General features: G+C 41.8%; 1 protein-coding gene across 3 annotated transcripts in view; it reads right to left on the bottom strand.

The window, feature by feature from the left end:
* The window catches only part of LOC145981988 (uncharacterized), a 417662-nt gene that overhangs the window by 66276 nt on the left and 328685 nt on the right, over positions 1–22701 (bottom strand). For all 3 annotated transcript variants that reach the window (XM_083115511.1, XM_083115509.1, XM_083115510.1), the window contains one exon: positions 3169–3250. The gene's annotated coding sequence lies outside the window, so the exon portion shown is untranslated. The remainder of the gene's footprint in view (positions 1–3168; positions 3251–22701) is intronic.

Genomic DNA, 22701 nt, shown 5'->3' with positions numbered 1-22701 from the left:
CGAAGTTGCTTGTCGTCTGCAAGGAAACACCCACCACGGAGCGTTCGTTACATCTGCGCCAACTGTACGGTTGTTAGTACTGTGTAAAATGTCGGTAACATTGCATAAAATTAATGACAATGTTGTGGAATCTGGAAATAGCGGTCTGTAAATTACAAGGCTCAGCCCACAGACTAGAAATGTGGCTCAGCCTTTATCGCCTGTTCCTTTTAAGGTTTTTTACAAGCGCTGATCGAATAAAAATTAATAACAGTTTGTGTTAACGAACGAAATATAAGTACTCGAGTACAAATGCACAAATATCAAGATGAATCTAACTTTGAATGTTATCATTTTTATCGTCAAACTTATCGGAAGTATCAGCACCTTTCTATACCAAAAAACGCTAAGATCAAACACACCAGTTCGATCCATTTGTACTAAAAGTCACAGAGAAATGAACCTCGCCCGCTCAATAAAGATATATTATTATTATATGAAATTACCTCAGAAGAAATGTTCACTGCACACACTGTAATGTTTGCTTTGTTCATTAATGTTGGTACGATATTCTCGCCAACCAGACGACAATGCATCTTATGATCAACAATTATCGAGTCCCGTGCCGTGAAGCGCACTTTCTGTTATTTCTCAGAAAATTCGAGGATAAACGTGAGTTTATCTTAAACAACCGAATACTGCACAGTACCATCGTAAACGAGGGTCAAATCTCCCGCCCGCACGCTTGAATTGCGTATGTTTACAATAAGAACCGGCCTCAACCATGGCTGCTTGATAAGAACCGGCCTCAACCATGGCTGCTTGATCCCACAATGTAACAGCTTGTGACGTAGGTGAAACACACCTATACGAAAAATCTCCAACAGGATGCCCGAGTTCAGTCAGCGAACCTACCAGCGCTCTAGAGCGTGAGCAAGAGTGTCAACGATTGATGCTGGCTTCTTGAGATGACGTCAGTTGCTCGCTTTTTGATTGGAGGCTCCGGGAGTGGTGACTCGTTCCCAAGTTGCATGACTGAGCCTACCAACAGTGTAGAGCATGAGCAAGATTGTCAGCGATAGGTGCTGGGTTGAGATGACTCGCTCCCAAGCTGCAAATGCACAACCACCACCATTCTAGTAGATTCTACGAAAATATCGTTGGCTCTTCCTGGGAGATACAAATTTTAAAACCCACGCCGCTTCTTTTGTGTCGACCGGGAAAAAGACCACTCAAACGTTACAAAGGACGGAAACTTTCCACGTCGTCAAGGAAACATGTCATACGTAGGCGACTAGCGGGGTTCGGGATAATATCAGCCCTTCGTTCGATCTCTCTATGTGCTTATGATGCAATTAAGAAATTAAATTACTGGGAAATAGCGTTTTGAAAACTAGGTAAGCTCATTACATGCAGGTGGTGTAATACAAAATGGTGAGCGATGATGCTTCAGGGTATGGAGAATTGGAACAAGCAATGATGGACACAAGATTGATATATTCGTAGCTATTATTTCAAACGTCTCACTGTAGTTCTTATTGCAAGTTAGAGCCTCACCGATGGCGTAGTGGGAACGTCGTCGCCTTGTAATCAACGGGTCCCGGGTTCGATACCCGATGGAGGCACGACACATCGGAGGATCCAGCCCTTGCAGTGACAATGTGCCAGACGGCCGTGTCCAATACGCAGTCGAGTAAGAACAACCTCTTCGCGACGGAAGGGACGGGACGAGGGACACCATGCACTTGAAATGGATAAAGTAACCACACCCATGTTTAAACATGGGATTGGAACCTATAGGTCCGGACAAGATTAAAGAAACTCGGTCGGCCATGACCATCCTCACAATATTGAGGCGTGTGAACTATAAAGTCCTGCATGGGAACACTTTCGCTCGCTAGTTCGAGTCTCTCACCCTCGATCGTATGCAATGGAATATCATCTTAATGTGATAAGAATTGCAGACACATACGTACGTGTATGTAAAACATCCGCTTTGGTAGTTTGAGCCCACAATAATTGGTAGTTTCAGCCCACAATAATCTATTTCATTTTCATAATATATCATTGTGTACTTGTAAAATAGACCAAACTACATTTCACATGGAGATGATTACTATGTTCACTTAAGGTTCAATTTCACTGCGTCCTTTCACTTCACGGTACATATTTGAAGGCGCACTACCACGGTTATACGTGTACTACTGGGTTCGAGTGTATACCGCTCGTTTTGCCTGTTCCAGCGAAGAAGCTCTCAATTCCGTACGCTATCTAGCGTCGTTCGTACAAACTATTTGGCGAGCGACCGAAACCATTTCCCTGCAGCACACTATTAGTGTGGACACTACATGTCCCTTCGATGTTGCCATCCTTCAGAAATTCCATGAAATATGCCATGGCATCTGAAATGCTACTTTACACGGTAGCATTTTCGTCATGGCATAACTGTTCAGAGAAATACTTTCGTCTAAAGCGGGCATAAGAGAGGAAAAAAGAAGGGAGAGGGGCAGCCTAAATAATAAAATAAATGGTAAGGTAACAAACACAATACAAGACAAACTGGGGCTTTACGTTAACATGTGAGAGCGATTTTCAAGTTTTAAACTTACGTTTCCGCTTAGATGAACATTTGAATTATTATAATCTACTAATCTTAGCTACTTAGACCGGAAAAGAAATTTCCATACTGGTCGCATTTCTAGCTGGCGGCTGGGAAACAACGAATCAGCGATCAGTTGAAATCTCTTCGACTGACATCGGGCATTTTCGAGTCACAGAAAGTTCCTGATGGGACGAAACAAATGAGGATACACAGCATGTTACCAAACGTATACTGTAAAACGGGGGGGGGGGGGAGGAGAGAGAGAGAGAAAGAGTTGATCGGCGGCGTTACTGGATAAAAGTTGTACAATAGTACACAAGGCACGGAAAATTAGTCCACAAAACACCCAAACACGATACAAACAAGCTAATGAAAACAACTGACAAAAATAGACATACGCTTGGCAACATTGCAACTGGAAACCGATGTTACCTCTACAGCTTTTACTTCGCGACTGGTGCTGTTGACACTCATTGAGCCCCACGTTCTCGAAGACGATTGGTGGACAGATGGAGCTATGCAGGTCAGCCGCCAGTTGGGCCTGCGATCAGTATAGTGACTACAAAATAAGAAACCATGTTACGTACCTCTTTCGAGGTGAATAATCCACGACACTACACGATCCGTAGTGCCAGTTGCAAAGGGGGCGGTGAGAATTGCGAATGCATCCTGAAAAGACAAAAAGAAAAAGTTAGACATCGTGTTTTTTGATCGCTAACAACTATACAGAAAAGTTAGCAGTGACATATTTATCCATACAGTTCTATGCATTCAGTACAAATCCACGATAGTATTATTTATGTCATATTAATTCTGACGCAGACCAAGGCAGAATTTATTGTATAGAAAATATATACACTAAAAAGGTAACGCTTCCACCCTCTGACAGGGTCTTCTTCAGACGAATATTCACACTAGTGAAGAAGACCCTGTAAGAGGGTGGAAACGTTACCTTTTTAGTGTATATATTTTCTATACAATAAATTCTGCCTTGGTCAGTATTTTAATGTTTTATTAACATGGAAGCAAGGCTTAACAGTGTTACCATTGTTGTTTTTTTTAATTACATACATTTGTAATTCCCATATTCTGTATATCTATATACAATTTGCATAACTGTATACTTAATATTAATTCATGAAGGACAAAAATCTGTTTTTTTATTGTTAATATAATCAGTGTAAAATAGACTATAAGCTTAAATGTAACCCTATTTCAAATAATAATAATAGTTGAAGACGTTCTCTCGGGCTATTGACCAGGTGAGTTGTGGAAAAGATTCCAAGCTTTCGAGAGCTAACGTCACTCTCATCTTCAGGGATTGAAGTCCAGAAGATGAGAATGACGTTAGCTCTTGAAAGCTCGGAAGCCTATCCAGAAATCACCTGGCTGATTGCCCGAGAGAACTTCTTCTTCATTCGCCGAAAGAAAGCTTCAAGAATAATAATAGTTGCTGTAACTTACGACCTGTAAGTCACAGAAAGCAATACTTTTTGTTATAAAATATCTCTACAATTTCACCATTCCAGAAATCTCATGGGGCGGGCGCCAATCCGAGCACTGACTCCAGGAGTATACTAGGACTCTAGGACTCGAACGAGACCAACAGTTTCGGATACTAAGTCTCGGAGCCAACCTCCGTGGCGTAGTGGTTATCACGGCGTGCTAGGACACCGGGGTCCCGGGTTCGAATTTCGGCCTGGACAGAATCACTCATCCTCATCGTCGCGATTAGACAAAAGTGGGAGATAAGCGACGCTAAGTAACAAAAATCCAATCGATTTTACAGCAGGGGTGACCTCTTTGAAGACTAGCGAAGCTCTGGCGTCCGGACTCAGTCAGCACAATCCTCTGTGGGGCTCGCGTCGTGCCCTGACCATGTGTGTTTGTGATTGTCCTTATTTTATCATCATCTTCGTGATTAGCCAAACGTGGCAGATAAACGAAGTATAAATAAAGCAAATCAATCAATTTTACAGAGGTCTAACTCGTAATTATTTTGATTGATTTGATTTGGTTTATTTTACTTCGTATTTCTTCCACTTTTAGCTAATCGCGAAGATGAGGATGAGTGATGATATGATGAAGGAACATACGCAAAAAACACCAATGCCCAGGCCAAGGTTCGAAATCGAAACTGGGCGTAACTTGGTGGGGGCAATTACACGCCCCCCCCCCCGCCAAAAAATACAAATTATTGGTACTTCTGTTAACCTCCTGGAACGTAAGAAGCAAAGTAACAAGTATTTTTTTATGATTTTGCAAATGTAACAGTTACTTATGAAACTAACTAGTCCTGGATGATATTTTTATGGGCTTGTAAAGATTCTGTCTCCTCCAAGTTCGAGTCTGCCCCCCCATTTAGGTCCAAGTTACACGAATGTCGGGCGTCCTAGCGCTGTGTGCTAACCACTCTCTCTCTCTCTCACTCTACCTATATCTCCACCATGTCTAGCACTACGACTAAGAAATGAGCATCTGACAATGAAACCAGTTCACTTTCCTGAAAACAAAGTAACGGTAGTCCCCTCCCCCAGAGGAATTTCCCTCCAGTTTGCAACACTGCGCAGTGAATGCCCTCCCTCGCGTGCGAGCCATTTCCCTGAAGGAGAATCTCGCACCGCGATGACAACGGCTTCGTGAGCGAGTGCAGCATGCGACTGCCAAAGCGCCCGCAGGGAACTCTGGGAAATAGCGGCCTTGGGACCAGAAATGCTGACCAAACCAAAGGTCACTTCTAATTAGGTTCAAACGCAGGTGGTACCAGTGACGTGCGGTGATGTCGACACTTGGGGTAGCAATCAGTGGCGTGCCCAAGGGAGGTTGGTGTGGGTCATAATCCCCCTCCTCCCTTTAGGGCCCAGTAGTCCTAAAAATAGAAAGTCAAAGAAATGAAAGGATTGCAAAATGAGGAAGGACTACTGAAAAGAAGCACGTGTTAATCCCACTCACTTTCGAAAATCCAAAACATGTTGATTTGACTATTAAGCCAGAGATCCCGGGTTCGAACCCCAACCTGGACATGGGCGTTATTTGTTTGTCCCTTCATCAATTTTATCGTACCATCTTGACGATTACCCAAAAGTGTAGGAAAAGCGACGTAAAACAAACCAAATGAAACAATCAATCAGTGATTTGATTTATGCTACTTAGCGTCGCTGTCACATTTGGTTAATCACGAAGATGGTACAATACAATTAATGAAGAGACAAACACAAAAAACACCCATGCCGAGGTCGGGGTTCGAACCCGGAACTCCTGGTGTCATAGCGTGCAGTGATAACCACTCCCCCACGGTTGGTTGATTTGGTGTTTAAGTCCACTTTATGTACATAAAAGCTAATCGGGACTGGACCCACAGTTTAAAGTGGGATCCGAACCACTATGTTCCTCAACCTGGTACCGATCCGGGGCACTTGCACTCCTCCACGGAGGTCCGCCGACAACAAGGATGAGTGGAAAGCTCTAACTATTCGGATACTTGGGTATCGGTAAAGCAAACTGCGTATTTACTCAGTGGTACGTAAATTTCAATTGGATTTTTGAAACACCATATGTGCATATGATTAACGTTTTTCCAAAAAATTTGCATTGCGATTTCCCTAATTTCTTCATCTCACGATATCGTTACTGAAGGATCCGGGCTCGAGCCCTGGCCTGCGCATGAGTGTTCCTTTGTAACCACTTTTCATCCGTTTAATTTAATCAACGTTCATCGTCATGGCAGAAGTTAGGTAAAGCAATGGAAAAGCAACGCTAAAGAAAGGAAAAAGAAAATACAAACAATTTCCTCCCAGTGCATCTGCAGGGCACTGTGAAATCAGGAGTCCAGAGTTCTCTGTTTATGATTGTCCCTCGTGACTTCCATAAGCTCATTAGCTACTTATCGCGATTAAATCTATACAGCTAGAAAAAGTGATGGAAGGTGGCAAAAATTAAATATATTAGAGGGGATGAACAGGTAACAAAACACACTTTTTTATACTTTCTTCAATGATATTCATTTGGCTTTTTGAGTTCTGGGATTCATTTTACATTCCAAATTATTTTATTATTCACTGCAGAGTACAACACATAGGAACAAGAATGCACGCTCGTCACGGGTTCGAATCCCGGCCTGAATTGTTCTTTGTGAGGTCCCTTCATCACTTTCATTATATCATCATTCATCCTCATTTTCGCGATAACCAAATGTGGCAGAAAGGTGAAGTAAAATAAACCAAACTAACAACAACAATTAGAATGCGCGTTTTCTTGCCCAAATTAATACATCCGTATTTATCACTGTTTAGCTTACCCATATGTTTTATTGGAGGCCAAATTATTAGTATATTTAAATAAAACACTATTAAAACGAGAGCGAGAGAGAGCGTGAGAAAATATTTGTTATTTAATCATTATATATTCCATATTTGAAAAAAAAAAGAAAGAAACCATAACAATTTTGTCTGCACATAATACAAGTACGTTTCCATTCATATACAAATAAAACTACATCCCATATTATACATACATATTGTACAACGTTTAAAAGGTTGTGTAAATACAGAGAACATAAGTACTGCAGAAAATTTTCCCCTGAGTTCTTTAGAGGATTTACAAAGGAATCGAAGAGAAACCTATCCCCTATCTGTCCTATAGGAGATAGACTGGAGGACTTGAAACCACGGGCTTTCAACCATGGGAGCGGGGGGCGAGGGGCAAGGGACGTAGGGGCAGAAAACGTCCCCTTCCCTTCGGGCGGATGTCTATACCTGGATCTGGTAAGGCGGAAGAAGAGCCAGCTAGGGTATTCAGCCTTGCCAGCTGATCACATCGAGGGGCGAGAAACGCGTGGAAAGAAATGTTGTATATGAACTGAGGCTTCAAGATAATAAATATTGTGATTTGAAAATAATTAGAGACGTGAGATTTATTGATCTATCTCTGCTAGACTAGCTACTCCTCAGTGCACGTCACTGGGTGGTACCAATGGAACAGTGAAATGCAATCATGTGCCTGTTCCTTTGCACAACGATAGAGTACATCTAGTTTATTTTTGTTGGTATTCGTTTTCCATTTCTTTGGGCTAGTTGCAACACTCAATGAAACTGATGGAGACTATCGAACGATGCATTTACATGCCCAAAGCCTGGACTCGCCAATGGTGTCGTAATGCTCGGGAAGGTGGACCAAGTACTTCCGTTTCGGTGGTCTTATTATCTCTTTCTTTCTTAATTTATTTTCCTCTTTGTTTCTCTTCTCTGTTACCTTTGTTCTCTTCTGCTTTTCTTTGTCTCTTCTCTTTTATCTTTCATTCTCCTCTTTTTCTTTATCTCTTCTGCTTTTCTATCTTTTTTCTTTGTTATCTCTTCTGCTTTTCTTTCTTTCCTCTTTGTTATCTCTGCTGTATTTCTTTCTTTGATCTCTTTTTCTTTGTTATCTCTTCTGCTTTTCTTTCTTTCTTTTTGTAATCTCTGCTGTTTTTCTTTCCTTTCTTTTATCTCTTTTTCTTTGTTATCTCTTCTGCTTTTCTTTCTTTCTTCTTTGTTATCTCTGCTGTATTTCTTTCTTTTATCTCCTTTTCTTTGTTATCTCTTCTGATTTTCTTTCTTTCTTTTTGTAATCTCTGCTCTTTTTCTTTGTTATCTCTTCTGCTTTTCTTTCTTTCTTTTTTGTAATTTCTGCTCTTTTCTCTTTCCATTTATCTCTTTTTCATTGTTCTCTCTTCTGCTTCTTCTTTTATATTTTTCTTTGTTATCTCTTCTGCTTTTCTTTCATTTTCCTTTGCTATCTCTTCTGCTTTCCTTTCTTTTATCTTTTTCTTTGTTATCTCTTCTGCTTTTCTTTCTTTTATCTATTTTCTTTATCTCTTCTGCTTATCTTTTTTATATCTATTTCTCTATTTTTCTTTGTTTTCTCTTCTGCTTTTCTTTCATTATTCTTTTCTTCTTTTATCTCTTCTGCTTTTCTTTCTTTTATCTTTTCCTTTCTTATCTCTTCGGTTTTGCTTTCTTTTTTCCTTGCCTTGCTCATTTTCTTTCTTAATTCTGTTTATTTGTGTTTCTCCTCTGTACTGTTTGCCTTTCCTATTTACTCCTATTTTTTCATTCTCCTGTTTTCTCGTTTGTCTTCTTTGTCTCTTCTTCTATCCCTCTTCCTCCTCTCTCTTTCTCATTTCTCTCTGCTTATCTTTCTTCAATCCTTTGCCATTCTATATTTTTCTTATTTTCTCTTCCTCTAATTCTCTCACTTCCTTTCTTTTCCTCCAAAAGCCACTTTTTCCTATATCTCTCTCTGCGAGTATTGGGTGTGCGAGAAAGAGAGAGAGAGAGACTGACCTACGATAAATTATTCTTAAAATTTATCATGTATGTTATGTATTTAGTTTCTACACTCCACCCACAGAATCAGTGTAAACAAAAACACGCCACTCGTGGAATTTCCTTGGTTAATTCCTGTCTCGATTCGACCACAGACAGATACACCGACGTTAATTATATGGTTCATAAAATAAGGGTTCGTAAGTTCACCGAGTAGTAGCTTAGTTAAGTGGTATGGCTTTACCATGGGCGCAAGATACCTGCACAAAAGCTACCATCAGAAATAACAAATAGAATTTCCCACGAGTCACGTGGGTTTGTTTACATTCACTTCGATCTCACTGTGGGCAACATTCTCGAACATTCAGTGTACAAGCATGCACAAAGGAAGTTTGTAGTCGATATGGAAGAGCCATAGCATATGAGTTCTTACTGTAAATTTAAGACAAAACCAATTTACCTTTAGTTGTCAGGATTTCGACCGTACAATGCAATTCTGTTGAGAGTCAACTTATATTCACTGCTTCGAAGAAAAGATAGAAGGCCGTGTCCGAATCGGTAACTGCTGTCGTCGTTTCCATCCACGTCCGAATTCGCGGCATAGGCAGAGTTGAAGAGAAATGTTGAAAGGTGTAGGCTTCAACTCGCTGTATCGCTACTGCAATTTGCACTTTCTAGTGAGAACTCCTGATACTGTCCTCTGGCATGACCAATGTTGCCAGTACACCTCATAATTTCGAAAAAAAAGAAAAAAACAACTTTTTTTTCTGAATAAATAGGCGCCGACTCCATGGGGGTTGGGGGGGGGGGCTCGAGCCCCCCATTGTCAACGATGTGGGGGCAGAGCCCCTAAATAATTTTGCTTAAGAGGATCTAATGTATTTTTTTGCTTCTCTTCGAAAGTTTACTCTGAATTGTGCTACATGAACTTAACTTTAAATACACATTTGAAATGTTCTAGACCATCAACTTTGGGGGCTGAGACCGTTAAACCATCAACTTTGGGGGGGGGGCTATGTCCAGAGACAGAAAAACATGACTTATTACTATATACTAAGTATATAATGATGAGTATTGTTAACATTTTTACTAAAAAGAGTTTCAAAAGACGATGTGCATGAACTAGAGGAGTAGATTTGAGTTCGGGCTACAAATGGCTCTAACATGACATTCAGAACGAGATCGTTGATATATTAGGGAGATCTGTTTTGCGCTCCGTGGTAGCAGATATTAAAAATTATGGTTGCCGAAACTTGTGACATATCCATCCGTGAACAATTGACATTCTGCATTCGAACTGTGAATAAAAATTTAGATATTTTTGAGGAATTCATTGGCTTTTACGAGATTCAGAACACTGAGGCCAAAACTTAAAAAAAGGGAGGGAGTGAGTCATTCATTAATTTATTTCAGTGATCAGAACCCCCCCCCCCAATAATTTTGACAAGTCGGCGCCTCTGTCTGAATATGCCATAAGTAACCCCATAAATCGTATATAATGCATAACAAATTATAGTTCTTTTACCGGTTTGATAAATACCCCACAGACCATTGATCCACAGAAAATTTTTGCAAGCGACTCCACAGCTGCCTTCTATCTGTCTCTTTTTGTTTCTTAAAAAAATGCTATTAACTTTTTCCGCAAACGAGAGTTAATGTAGAGCATGATTTACATGTTTAATGTTCTTGTTAAAGTCTCGTGACTTTTCGTACATCCTGTACTTAAGAGCCCGGCCAAGCTGACAACGGGGACCACCTTTAGTGTCCCGTTGTTGCCGAGTTTACCTACGAAGAAACTTACGATAAAACAGGCCAATTATGACTACCGCTGCTCTTTGTTTGGGCAACAAGTGGCAACCATACCGCGCTTTCCAGATTTCACCGGTGTTCGGGCAGGTGTACCGCTGATGCAAGCTTCAGCTCTCCGTATTTCACCAGGGCGCACCAAAGCATTCACCAGGTTAAACCATGACGTCATCAATTTACACCAGCCTCGAGAGAAAAATTTAACAACATTGGAAATCACCTCTCGGCTCTCACTACGTACGGTTTTGCCCTTCATTTCGGTACGAACAACATACACAACAGACGAACTCGAACTCAATGACCTTTCGTCCATGTAAGTTTGGCAACATTGAAAGGGTGTCAGAAGTCGAGCAGTCCTTGCTACCCCCCACCTGACCCAACCCTCGAACAAACAAGTTGCTCACAGGACAGCAGCGCCAGAGAGACTTTCTTTCTCATCTTTGCTGAGCAGTATAGCACAACGCGATTCCAACCTTCTGACGTCACCGCTGAATGCTTTCAGTGTTAGGCTTATGCGGTTTACTTCTCTTAGCATAAATAATACACTATACAGGTAACTAATAAGATGTCGGACCTCCCTTCGCTATTATTACAGTATTTTTCCACTAAGTTCTGGTGTATTGCTGGTGTTAGTTTCTTTCATTTGTCCTGTAGCCTCGTGAGCTGTTCGTGGGTGATTTTCGGTCGAGTAGGTGTGGCACGCAGTCGACGCTCACCCCCCCTCTCTCTCTCTCTCTCTCTCTCCAGTCGGGGTTTTGAGCGGACCAGCTACGCACATCCACCTAATTGTCCCCAAATTACGATGCAATGGACCCTGCTTTATGGGCAGAGGCATTATCGTGCTGATAGAGAAAAGGGCCCATTTCCAAACTGTTGCCACAGTGTGGGCAGCATGCTGTTGTCTAAAATGTCCCCATAAACACCACTGTTCAGGTCGCCATGACCAAAACTATTGGCCCGAGCCCAAACCAGGAAAAACAGCCCCAGTCCAAGACACTACCGCCACGTTCACTTGGGTGTCCGGTGACTTTTGGATACATAGTGTACATTTCCAGTGTACTTATGCTAGCAGAACAGGAAGATTCAATCGTGTTGTGCGATAAGGGAGACCCCTTTAAGTCCGTGCGGCATAAATGCTGCCATCTCGCGGTCTACATTCAAAGCATTAGCCACAAGAACCCGTCGTTACCTCAGCCTGGATTAGCGCCCGCGAGATTCGAACCCGCAATATTTGTTACGTATTAAATAAATGAATACAATGGGAGAGCGATGAAGGTATCGGAGCCGGCCGCAACTTCTAATCGAGTACGCGTTTAGAAACTAATCGGAGAAGCCGATCAGGTAAACAAAAACGAGAGACAGCTTAGAAATGCGAAAAATCAGCGAGAATACCTTTGGCCGTCTCTCGGGGGGCGTTGTCATGGCAACTATCGGAGAGCCCCGCCCCGTCGCGGTCGCATAGCAACGGGAGCCAACTGTTCGGCGGCTTTGTTGACCACTCGACCACGATCGCATGTTGCGGGAGGACCTGACGACGAGTTTCACGGCGTTGTATATAGCTGCCGACAACTTTCGACGCCACGACCTCCAAACCATTCCCCACAATCCCCAACGCGGGGGAAACTTTGACGGAATCTGCATGATTGAACAGAACTCTTGTCTGCAATATTCCATCCCGTGGGTGAGGTTGGGGAAAGGGGGGAGGAATTTGCTGGAATGCTTGTGGTCGCATCGTCCTACAGTCGGGCAAGAACAGTCTGATACGCAATCCGCCGGATAGAGCAACACTTCTGTTGAAGCCAATGACGTTAACACACTTTCGCAGAATTCCCCTCTTCCTTTACAAAAATTCACTACACTGAAGAACAACGCATACAGTATATTCGTTCATCACAACGCTCTACGGCGCCAGGGGCCCGGGGTTCGAATACCGGCCCTGGTGTGGGTGTTCTTTGAGAGCGTGCCTTCATCGATTTCACCATATCATCACTCATCCTCATCTTCGCGAGAGGTTCTCCGATGGTGTAGCGGTAACATTCTCGCCTTATAATCAAAGGGTCTCGGGTTCGGCACACAGTGGTTTGGATCCTATTTTAAACTGTAACAACCAAATCAAATCATCTTCGCGATTAGCCAAAAGTGACAGAACAGCGAAGTAAAATAAACCAAATCAAATCAATCTATATTCATTCATTTATTAGTAATTTTAATGCCCCCTGGTAATGATGCACTCTACATGAAAATTTCAAAAGGAGGAGAAATACCAGAAGGCACCTGTAGAATGTCCGGCGGGAAATTATAAGAACAACTGTTTTGCCCTACTTTGAGAGACGAAATTCCACCAAAAATGGAAAAGTTCACAATGTACATAGGCTAATCTACTTTATTTATTCATGGGAAGAGGGGGGTGGCGCACTTTTTCCGAGGAACCAAGGTGCGTTTTACAGTCTGACACCGGTCTACTTCATAGAGTGTTTGCGTAACACTGTATCATCGATTTCAGAGTCCATGATTCATCCTCATCGTCACCATTAACCCAAGAGGTAGAAAAACGACGTGCAATTACATAAACAGGAACAAGGTAAGTAATAAAGACAGAGAAAGGATTCTTCGCCTTTCTGCCACTTTTTGCTAACCGCGAAGATGATGAGCGTTGAAATGATGAAGGGACACTCACAAAGAACACCTAAGCCCAAACCAGGATTCGAACTCTGTACCCCTGGCGTCGTGGCGTACTGTGCTAACCACTCCGCCACGGAGGCTGGCAGGGAAAGAAGGGGGGGAAAAGACAAAAGGTAGATACTGTAAATGTAAGTAACCTTACTTTCCGACCAGCCTTCGAAGGGAAAAATCAATATTGTGATGGAATACGAATCTACGGCACGCAAAGCAGGATAGGGATTTGGTAGAATACAGTAATCCGAGTGCGCAGATAAGTTTAGGCAATAACTTTAGATAACACAATCGGAGGGGGCTAATCCAAGTTTTAACCTGCCCATAAACCTTCCGCGAACTCTGCCCTCCATCGAGACCCAAAATCCCATCCAATGGGCTGCGGGCAGATCGATAATCACATCAGCTCCCTATGTCGCTGGGGACCATGTAATCACAGGGAGCAGTCAAGCCATCCTGTAGACTCCTCCCCTCACCAGCCCTTCTTACTTGCACTATTGCTATACACGCGAGACACGAATTACGTTCGAAATCTAAGATCACCATCTACCGGAGTTTGGGAGTTAAAAAATGTAACCCGTTACTATTCTCCATCCTCTGCACGAACGAAGTTAAGGTAAACAGAACCACGTGACTTCTGAAAAGTTAGTCCCTTCATTACCACAGATAAACGTATTACTCAGATGAACTCAGGCAGGAAATCCTCTTCGCTGCTAGGAATTACTCTTCGCAAGAAGTTCAAAAATCGTCCGTGGAGAGGCGCCCCGGGCATTTCCGATTTGCAAAATTTATATTTCATGAAATACAACTCTACCACAGATTCATTATACATGAAAAGTGGGCTATAGCTTAGATTGTCAATAAAATTAGCATAATTTTATTAGTCAAGAAGAATGGCAACACTTCTGGATGCAAGGATCAGGTGCACTTCAAACCAGCCACCACTGCTTGAGGTCATGTCGAGAAAAAAGAAGCGACATGCGAAAATTGATATGGAGGTAGGAATGAAATTATTCAGTACTTGAAGAATGGAATAGAACAAAGAACATTGGAGGCATGTTCTGTAGGATGCCCATCAGGTCTGTAGAGCCGGATGGTAAGGTAATGATAATGGTAATAGTAATGATAGATTGAATGACTGATTTGGTTTGTTTTGCTTAGCATTTCTGCCGCTTTTGGCCAATGACGAAGATGAAGGGACAAAGAACACCCATGACCACAGGTCCGTACCCAGAGGAGGGGCCATGGGGCCCCCTCAAGCTATGAAATATTTAAATGTGGACCTGTAAAAGTTACGAAAATAACAGACGATTTTTCACATTTGTAAAAATTTCGATTCTGTCATTGCATAAATGAATGGGTTTGTTGGCAGACCCCAGAATTTTTCAGTCTGCAATATTGAGTAGTTTAGTTGTATAACCATTCATGCAAGGCTATCAGATGTCCCGCTTTAGTTGGGAAAGTCCATTCATTTTAATCCCTGTCCAGACTTCTTTCGATGCATCCGTCATGCTAAAATGTCTCGTTTTCTTTTTTGTTAACTCACATTTAGACATGTTCTCTATATAAATTAAATGATACGTATTATTAGCAATTATTATTATTATGCCGCTGTGGCTCAGTCGGTAACGCGTCTGACTACCATGCTAAAGGTCCCGGGTTCGATCCCCGGCCGGTTCAAATCGGGGAACTTTTCTAACGTTGGAAGCGGCCCCGGCACCCACCCAGCGTCGAATGACATGGGTACTTGGGGGAAACCCTGGGAGGTAAAGGCGGTCAGGGGCGTGATGCTGATCACATCACCCCCACTCACGACCGGATCAAGAAAGTGTGGGGCGTTACCCCCACACCCCCTATACGCCTTCATGGCGTGGTGCTAAGCACAGGGGAGCACTTTACCTTTTTATACCATCTCATCCTCATCGTTGAGATTCGACTTGGCAGAAAAGTGATATATAATATCCTAATTCAATCAAGGGGCATTTCGGATCATCTCTTTGTTCCACATTTTCGTTCTTGGCGGTCTTAACTGCACGTAAGCTAGATTATGAATACGGACTGTCATATCTCAATTCTATATACTTCCTTTTTACCAATTCACGTACTAATAACAATACAGTATTAATTAAATTAAGCATTAATTTAAACATATATATATAATATTATTATTTCTGATACACTTTGTTCGGAGCCCCCAAATATATTTCTAAATACATACTGGTCCCTCCCTAAAAAATATCCTGGGTACGGGCCTGCATGACCAGGCCAAGATTCAAACCCGGTACCTCTGGCGTCGTAGCGCGGCATGCTAACCACTCCGCCACGGAGGGCGGCAATAATAATGATTATTATTATTATTATCATTTTTATTTCTATTAATATTGTCACTATGTACAAACACATAAATTCTCAGCAATGGATATTCCCAAACCCCCCCAGGCAAAATTTTAATTCGTCCACTTGGAAGAAGGAGCTGATGGTTAAACCAGCACGCAGGGCTGCTAAAGGTCCAGGAATTTGAAATAAATTCAATTCAGGTCCAGGAGAGAAAACCAGCAAGCGTAAATGGATCCTGGACCGCAAAGAACCTTTTTATGTGTAAAGTATTTCAATTCGGTCCAGGAACATTTTTCCAATCAATTTAAATACGGTCCAGGAACCTTTTTTTTCCGGATAAGTTAAATTCGGTCCAATAACCTTTTTTACAGATGAATTTTAATTCGGTCCAGGAACACTTTTCTTCCGGATCACTTTAAATAGGGTCCAAGTTCCGTATTGGAATGAAACAAAAATACGCAACTTGGACCGAATTTAAATTGTGCGAGAGAAAAAAAAGGTTCCGATCCTGTTACGGGAACACAATATACCCCATTAGAATGTATGGGTTCCTGGACTTTTAACAATCCTGCCACTCGGGGTTTTTGAACGAGCGATCTACCAAATGGGTGTCCAATCCCCCCAAAGGAAAAACACCTTCGGCTGCCGAGAGCCTAGTCATGGGCAAATTGAATGCTGGCGCTTTGCATCGAACGCGCGACAGCTGAGAATGAAAATTCGGTTTCATCCTCGAAACAAGTCGTTACGAAATGACTTTCACTGCTCCACGAAAGGAAAGTGAAAGCGAGAGAAGAGAAAGATACGATAACAGAAGAAATATCGATCCTGGAACACAAAACAAACAAGCAAAATTCCTCTCCAATTCGTCTAACCCTATCTCTCTCCCTCTGGCCATCCAATTCTCTCCCCCTCCCCTTCAACGCTCTCGATGTTAAGCTGCAGTGTTGGCAGTACACTTAGGAAAAAAATTGCCATGTTTGGTAAATTTGAAACGCAGGTGCATGAACCGCGAAACCCGCCCTCCAGCTCCTTCATTTCAAAGCAGAAAATAGAAAAAAAAAATGACAGTCGACAACAAACAAGATTCAGTTAATCGGTATTGCAACAAAACTACCAAAGAAAAAATAGTATAAAATGCAAATACCAGATCAGAATTTCATATTCTACCAGTCAATCCCAAGAATAAGTCGATCTACGAGTTTTCAAATTTTCAAAAAACTTTATTCTATCTTAGAGGATACATACATCACGCAAGCTTACGTTCCAAGATCTTGTCTCGAACTCGTAAAAGTTAAGAAAAACGATACATCCTGTCCCTTGGGGGGTGCTGTCAGGCCCACCACCTCTACTTTTTCGATTTTTCAACTGTTAAAACTTTTATAAAAAATTGAAAATAAATTACATTGTTCCCTCCAGTGTCTCCAATTTTTCTGTACTACTTTTGTTCATAAAAGTATATAACTGTAATGTAAATAGAAGTCCAAATGCACTAGGTGGGCTTATCAGGCGCCATCTTTGAATGAGTGATATTCGAGACACTCATTCCAGTGAGTGTACAATTGGTTGGTAATGATGGTAATTTTGGTAATTATTATAATTAATGAACAACTACACCTCTATAAACTAAAATGCATTAATGAAAAATTACGTTTTTTGTGAGTTTTAGTGAATGGTAAAATAATGTGTGTGACACTCATGCAAAAATTGGTTATTGTTTCTTAGTAATGATGATATTTTTTATGATTATTATAAATAATAAATAACTGCACATATATAATCGACAAAGCAAGCAGTGATTAAAAAACAAAATGGTTTCTTGAATTTTAATGGTAAAAGTGGGGGCCTCTGAGCCCCCCCCCACCCCGCCTCAGGTAAGTAAGTTTTTCATACGGGACACGTAGGCAAGGGTGATATCACATAACATAATACAGGGCGGCCCAAAAAAAGGTAACCGAACACACAACGGTTCTACATTTCGGTTACCTTTTTTTGGGCCACCCTGTATTATAAAGAAAAATCAGTTTCTCCACATATTGACTAATCTAGTGAATAGAGTGCAAGAGCTTCCCCAATGATCTAATAACAATAACTCGGCATTAAAATATGTTTATAATTGTGCACAGATGGCTCCAATTAAAGCTTTCCTTAAAAACAAAGTATGCGAGTATACGACAGAGAAATTTACACTTGGCAGAGGTAAGGGGAGATGGAAAACATACAAGGTGTTATTCGACCCTTATTCTCAAGTGATCCCTAGATATGTCCTTCGGTCACCACGTGATAATAGATGTGAAAATTCAACTTAGCACACAACGTTTCCTGTTCGACCACGTTACGAAAATTATTTTCTCGATTTATTAGCTTGATACCAAGTTGCAGACTTAACCTGCATATAGGTATATACGTATTTTAGATTATGCTTAAACCTCTCGCCACGAAAACGGTCCAGTCAAGATCGGAGCTTCCCCTTGCCTCCTCCACACCCCTGCCCCTCCAGGGTTGCCACACTTATTCTGTCGACACTTTGCGCGTTGTACGTACGTATCCGGTTGATTTCGTTGGTTGAAATGGTTGCTTGTTGGCACCACTGTAGGTGAGTGGCGTGACCTTGACTGGACTGTTTTCGTGGCGAGAGCTCTAGTTGCTGACACACTTAACTTGCTCCGAAAGGTTTCTCGCCGCATTGCTGTTATTGTTAGTTTTATGAAATTGTTGTGATTCGCCGACTTTTACGAATATTTAAATACACGTACTACTTACAATAATTTTTAACGAGTTTTCCTTCTCATTTCAAAATTTGTAGAATGTAAATATCACAAACCATGGCATAAGAAAATATCGAAGCACGCAAATGAAATGTTGTTGATTGGTAGTGAGGGGTGCCAAAATGTCTGGCTGCGGAGCAAGAACGTATTTAGGCGGGGGGAGGGGTTCAATGGGGACCGGACATCCCCGAAAAGCTTATTTAGTATTAAAAATTAAATAATGAAAATACACCTGTTTAGCATTTGTTGTATAATTGGTGGATATTAATTTCCTCTGAACTTATTGGAAGGCAAGGATTATATAGGGATCATACGGCTTTGAAGGACAATTCCAAAGATTTCTGGTTGCACACTACTGTTTATGATAATATGCATAAAATATTAATCAGGAACTTTACTTTTCCAGAACTGGATCTAACATCCTCTTTTCCCAATAAATATTCAATTCCTCATCTATTTGACATTAATTTCTTTACCAGGGCAATTGTTTTTGTCCAAATTATGCCGCTCTTAACTAGATATAAGCTAGATAATGAATACGTGCAACTATATCTCTATTTTTACCTGTTCGTGTAATTTCATTTAGCCGGTTCACGTGGCGGAGTGGTTAGCACATTGCGCTTCGACGCCAAGGGTCCTTGGTTCGAATCCCGACCTGCGCATGGATGTTTGTGAGTGTCCATTCTTCAAATTCATCACTCATCCCCATCTTCCCAAATTAGCCAAAAGTGGCACAACAAGCGAAGTCAATCAATCGTGTATTTTAATTTGATTTAAACATAATTTATTATTATTATTTCTGAGAGACACACTCGACCTCCCACCCCGTATTTATAGATACGTGCCTGCTACGGAGTGTCTAGCAAATAGACCAGTTCTGAATTTAGGAACGAAACAAACGTAAAGTACACTTACGTTACTCCCTACCTCTGGTTGAACGCCAAATAGCTTTCAATTTTGTTGTTCGTTTCAGGATAGCCGACAGCCATGAAACAGATTTCGGAAGCTGGGCATTCCATTCCAGTGCACCGTCGGAAAACAAAAAAAGGAAAAGTTCCCGGCCACGCCACGCGGCAACTCCCAGGCTTCTCCCACGATTCCTCTGCCAAGAGACGCAAAGGCATTCCGCAGCGATCTCTCGTGGCTCGACGCCAGCGTTATTTGGCTCCCTGCGATCATTGAGTCCGGAGTTCTACTCTCCGACACAATGGTTGAAGGTTGGAAAAAGTACTTTCAAGCGGGAGTTGTGCTTGAGTGGTCATGGAGACTAAGATCCTCTGTTGATCAAGGTCTCGTAAGAGACAGAGATTCTCGGGCATCCACTCTCGTCTCGAATCGAGACGAGGACGAGACTTATTTATGGATAAGGTCTGCCAAGCTGTTTCTACATGATGATGAGCAATCAGCGAAACAACCCACTCTACCACTCTTATCTGCCTTGCCAGACTTGTCTTCACGATGCTAAGTCATCAATAAACTTTCGTGGTACGTATTGGCAATCGAACCCAGTACCGGGTGCTCCAAAGGCGAGAGCGCTAATCATTCGACGTCATGGCTACTTTTTCCAAATGTTGCCCGGGGATTTATAAAATTTGGGCCCCTCCTGCCGATATTATTATTATTATTATTATCATTATTATTATTTAATCATGGTACTTCACTTCCACTAACTGCATACTCGGTATTAATAACACTTGTACATCTGATTAAAAATTATTCATTAAACTTCGTTCCCATTTATAAGAGCCACTTGTCACTTGCATTTCGCAACACAACACTAATACCTAAAAGAAACCGACACTACATTATGGTAGCCACACTGGACGCGAACTCGGAAACAAAAATGTTGATTTCAATCGTCAATCTAATTGACTTTCAATTGTTGGCATCCTAAATGATTACATTCGTTTCTTCAAGGAACATCTGTTTATATTCGAGCACTGTTACGTAACCTATACAAATAGGTTATGATGTAAGAAGTTATTTAAACGTTAGAAACGCAAAAGGACTTGACATGTTGTTTTATATTACTACTAGCTGATTACCCGGCGTTGACCGGGTATTTATTTATCCCAATATTGTATTAGACAGGAAAATAATGAATTCTAACTATAGTGTAAAATATAACTAATTCTAAATGTGATCGTGAATGTCACCAATTAGCTTAGCGACTCCGAAAACTATGGATTCGACACTAATCTAGGTCATTTGTGGCATTTTATTTTTCACCCCCTCTCCCCCCCATGCCAATAGGTGATGAACTTGGAGTTGAACCGCATTGAGAGTGTCACGAAAACTATGGATTTCATTCGCAACACAGCCTGAATGTTAGACAACCCGAGAAACACTATCGTTGTGCGGATTGCATAGAGTCACGGATGTCTGTTTGTGTGGAATTTAATATCGGTCGATCTCGATTATTTTTACATGTCACCCCTTCCAACCCCACCCATAGGGGTGCCAGAGGTGTCTTGCCCACACAGTATTTATTTCCAGGTTGCAAGTAATACGTGTACCAAGTTTGGTTGAAATGCCTCCAGGCGTTCGAGAGTTATGCCGGAACAAACAAATATACACAGCCACACAAACATATACATCCATTTTTATATACGTATATAGAAGACAGATTATCACAATATTAAGGAATTTTAATTGTCGATGGCCTTTGCCACGTCTACCCCTTTAGCGTCTGAATTTTGTGCGGCCCCTAGGCTAAGCGTAGTGGCAAATCCCTTCCTGTGCCTTGACCCTACATATGGTTTGCAAGCACAAACATTTAACTGCTTGAATATGTATAGAAAGGACTCGGGCTCTGTCCGAAAGGTACAAAGTACATACTTGAAGTATGTTCTTGACGGAAGTGACGTCACTTACTGCAGTTCGAAAGCGTCAAGTTCACGAGGAATCGAGACCACAGGGCAGAGCACACGAAGCTGGAGGCTCGGTCACGTGACAAGTGGACTTGTTGTTCATTTGTTTGAAATCGCGGAGGTAGGAAGCCAGGAAGTTGTTTGTTGCAGTTCTTGTAATGTGTGGAAATGTATATATTAGAGCATTTACAAATGCTATGTAATTTCTATGGTGTAAAACAAGTGTTTAAATGGCGAGGACAGCAACGAGTACTCAGTTTTATCTACTGATCGTCGTTATTGTCGCTGCAGTCGAAGTGCAATTCGAAAGACAACACTTCCAGTCCACGACTTGAAGACCGCACTCCAAGACCATACTCGAAGGCTCGCTTCAAGTACGGCCTTGCACCTTTCGGATACGGCCAGAACTTCACATCGCTGGCACGTGTCACTCAACGTCCACAACGTCAGTGTCTGGGACGCCTCGTCCTTGTGGCCTCATGTCATTATCCTTTCCTGACGAGACAAACACACATGCTGCTCGATTTAGCTGCTGAACGCACCGGGAGCGGATGTGGAACCAGCTCCGAAAGCCTGTTTACCAGCACCTGACATTGCTTCAAATGCCAAAACATACAGCCCGTAACGCTTTCATCGAACCAAGTGCGCATGCGCTAAATGGACGAGTCCAGTTGCAAGCTAGGGGTGCTGACTGCAGTGTGGAGCGTAGACGGCGAAGAAAGTTCAGTGAAAATTGTCTTTATTGCAGTCCGAGAGGGTTTATTACGAGCTGTAGCCCCCAACACAATCACAAAAAAATTTTAAAAAATAAAAACTTGCGATAGTCAACAAATTAACGCATATATACAAGTGAAAAGCATATCTAAAACCCAACGTAAAGCTTCGCGCATTTTTCTACCTACCTCCCCTTTCCCCCTTTCGATTTTAGATTCGTCCACTCAGCTAGGCGCGTCTACCACGGTGGATCACCTCCGTACATTTTCCCTAAAGGAATAGTAGCCTAAGGAAGATTTCACACCGTAGCGACAAGTGTCCCATGCCGCGTGTCGCTTGAAGACTTCGCTTCACCTATCGAACGCAGCCGTGAACGGTTTGTCGTGCTGCTGGGGTGTGAAATGTTGGTGTGGACATTGCCACATGAAATCAAAGCTGCGAATCGGTTATCACAATTACCAACAGAGATTTCGGATTCATATATGAAACAGATAGATAGTTTTTTAACCGTTAACGAATAAATACATTCTATACATAATATATCTTGTATGCCTCACATGCGCCCAGTGTATTTTCCAAAGTTTGAGGTTTTATTATGAAAGGCTGCAATATACAGTGTGTTTCAAAAGTCGCGCAACCCAAACTTTGAAAAT

Source organism: Lepisma saccharinum, chromosome 30 (assembly GCF_977018435.1).
Source record: "Lepisma saccharinum chromosome 30, izLepSacc3.1, whole genome shotgun sequence".
NCBI classification, from domain to species: domain Eukaryota; kingdom Metazoa; phylum Arthropoda; class Insecta; order Zygentoma; family Lepismatidae; genus Lepisma; species Lepisma saccharinum.
Note: the sequence above shows the minus strand (reverse complement) of the source record. Positions and strands in the feature narration are given on the sequence as shown.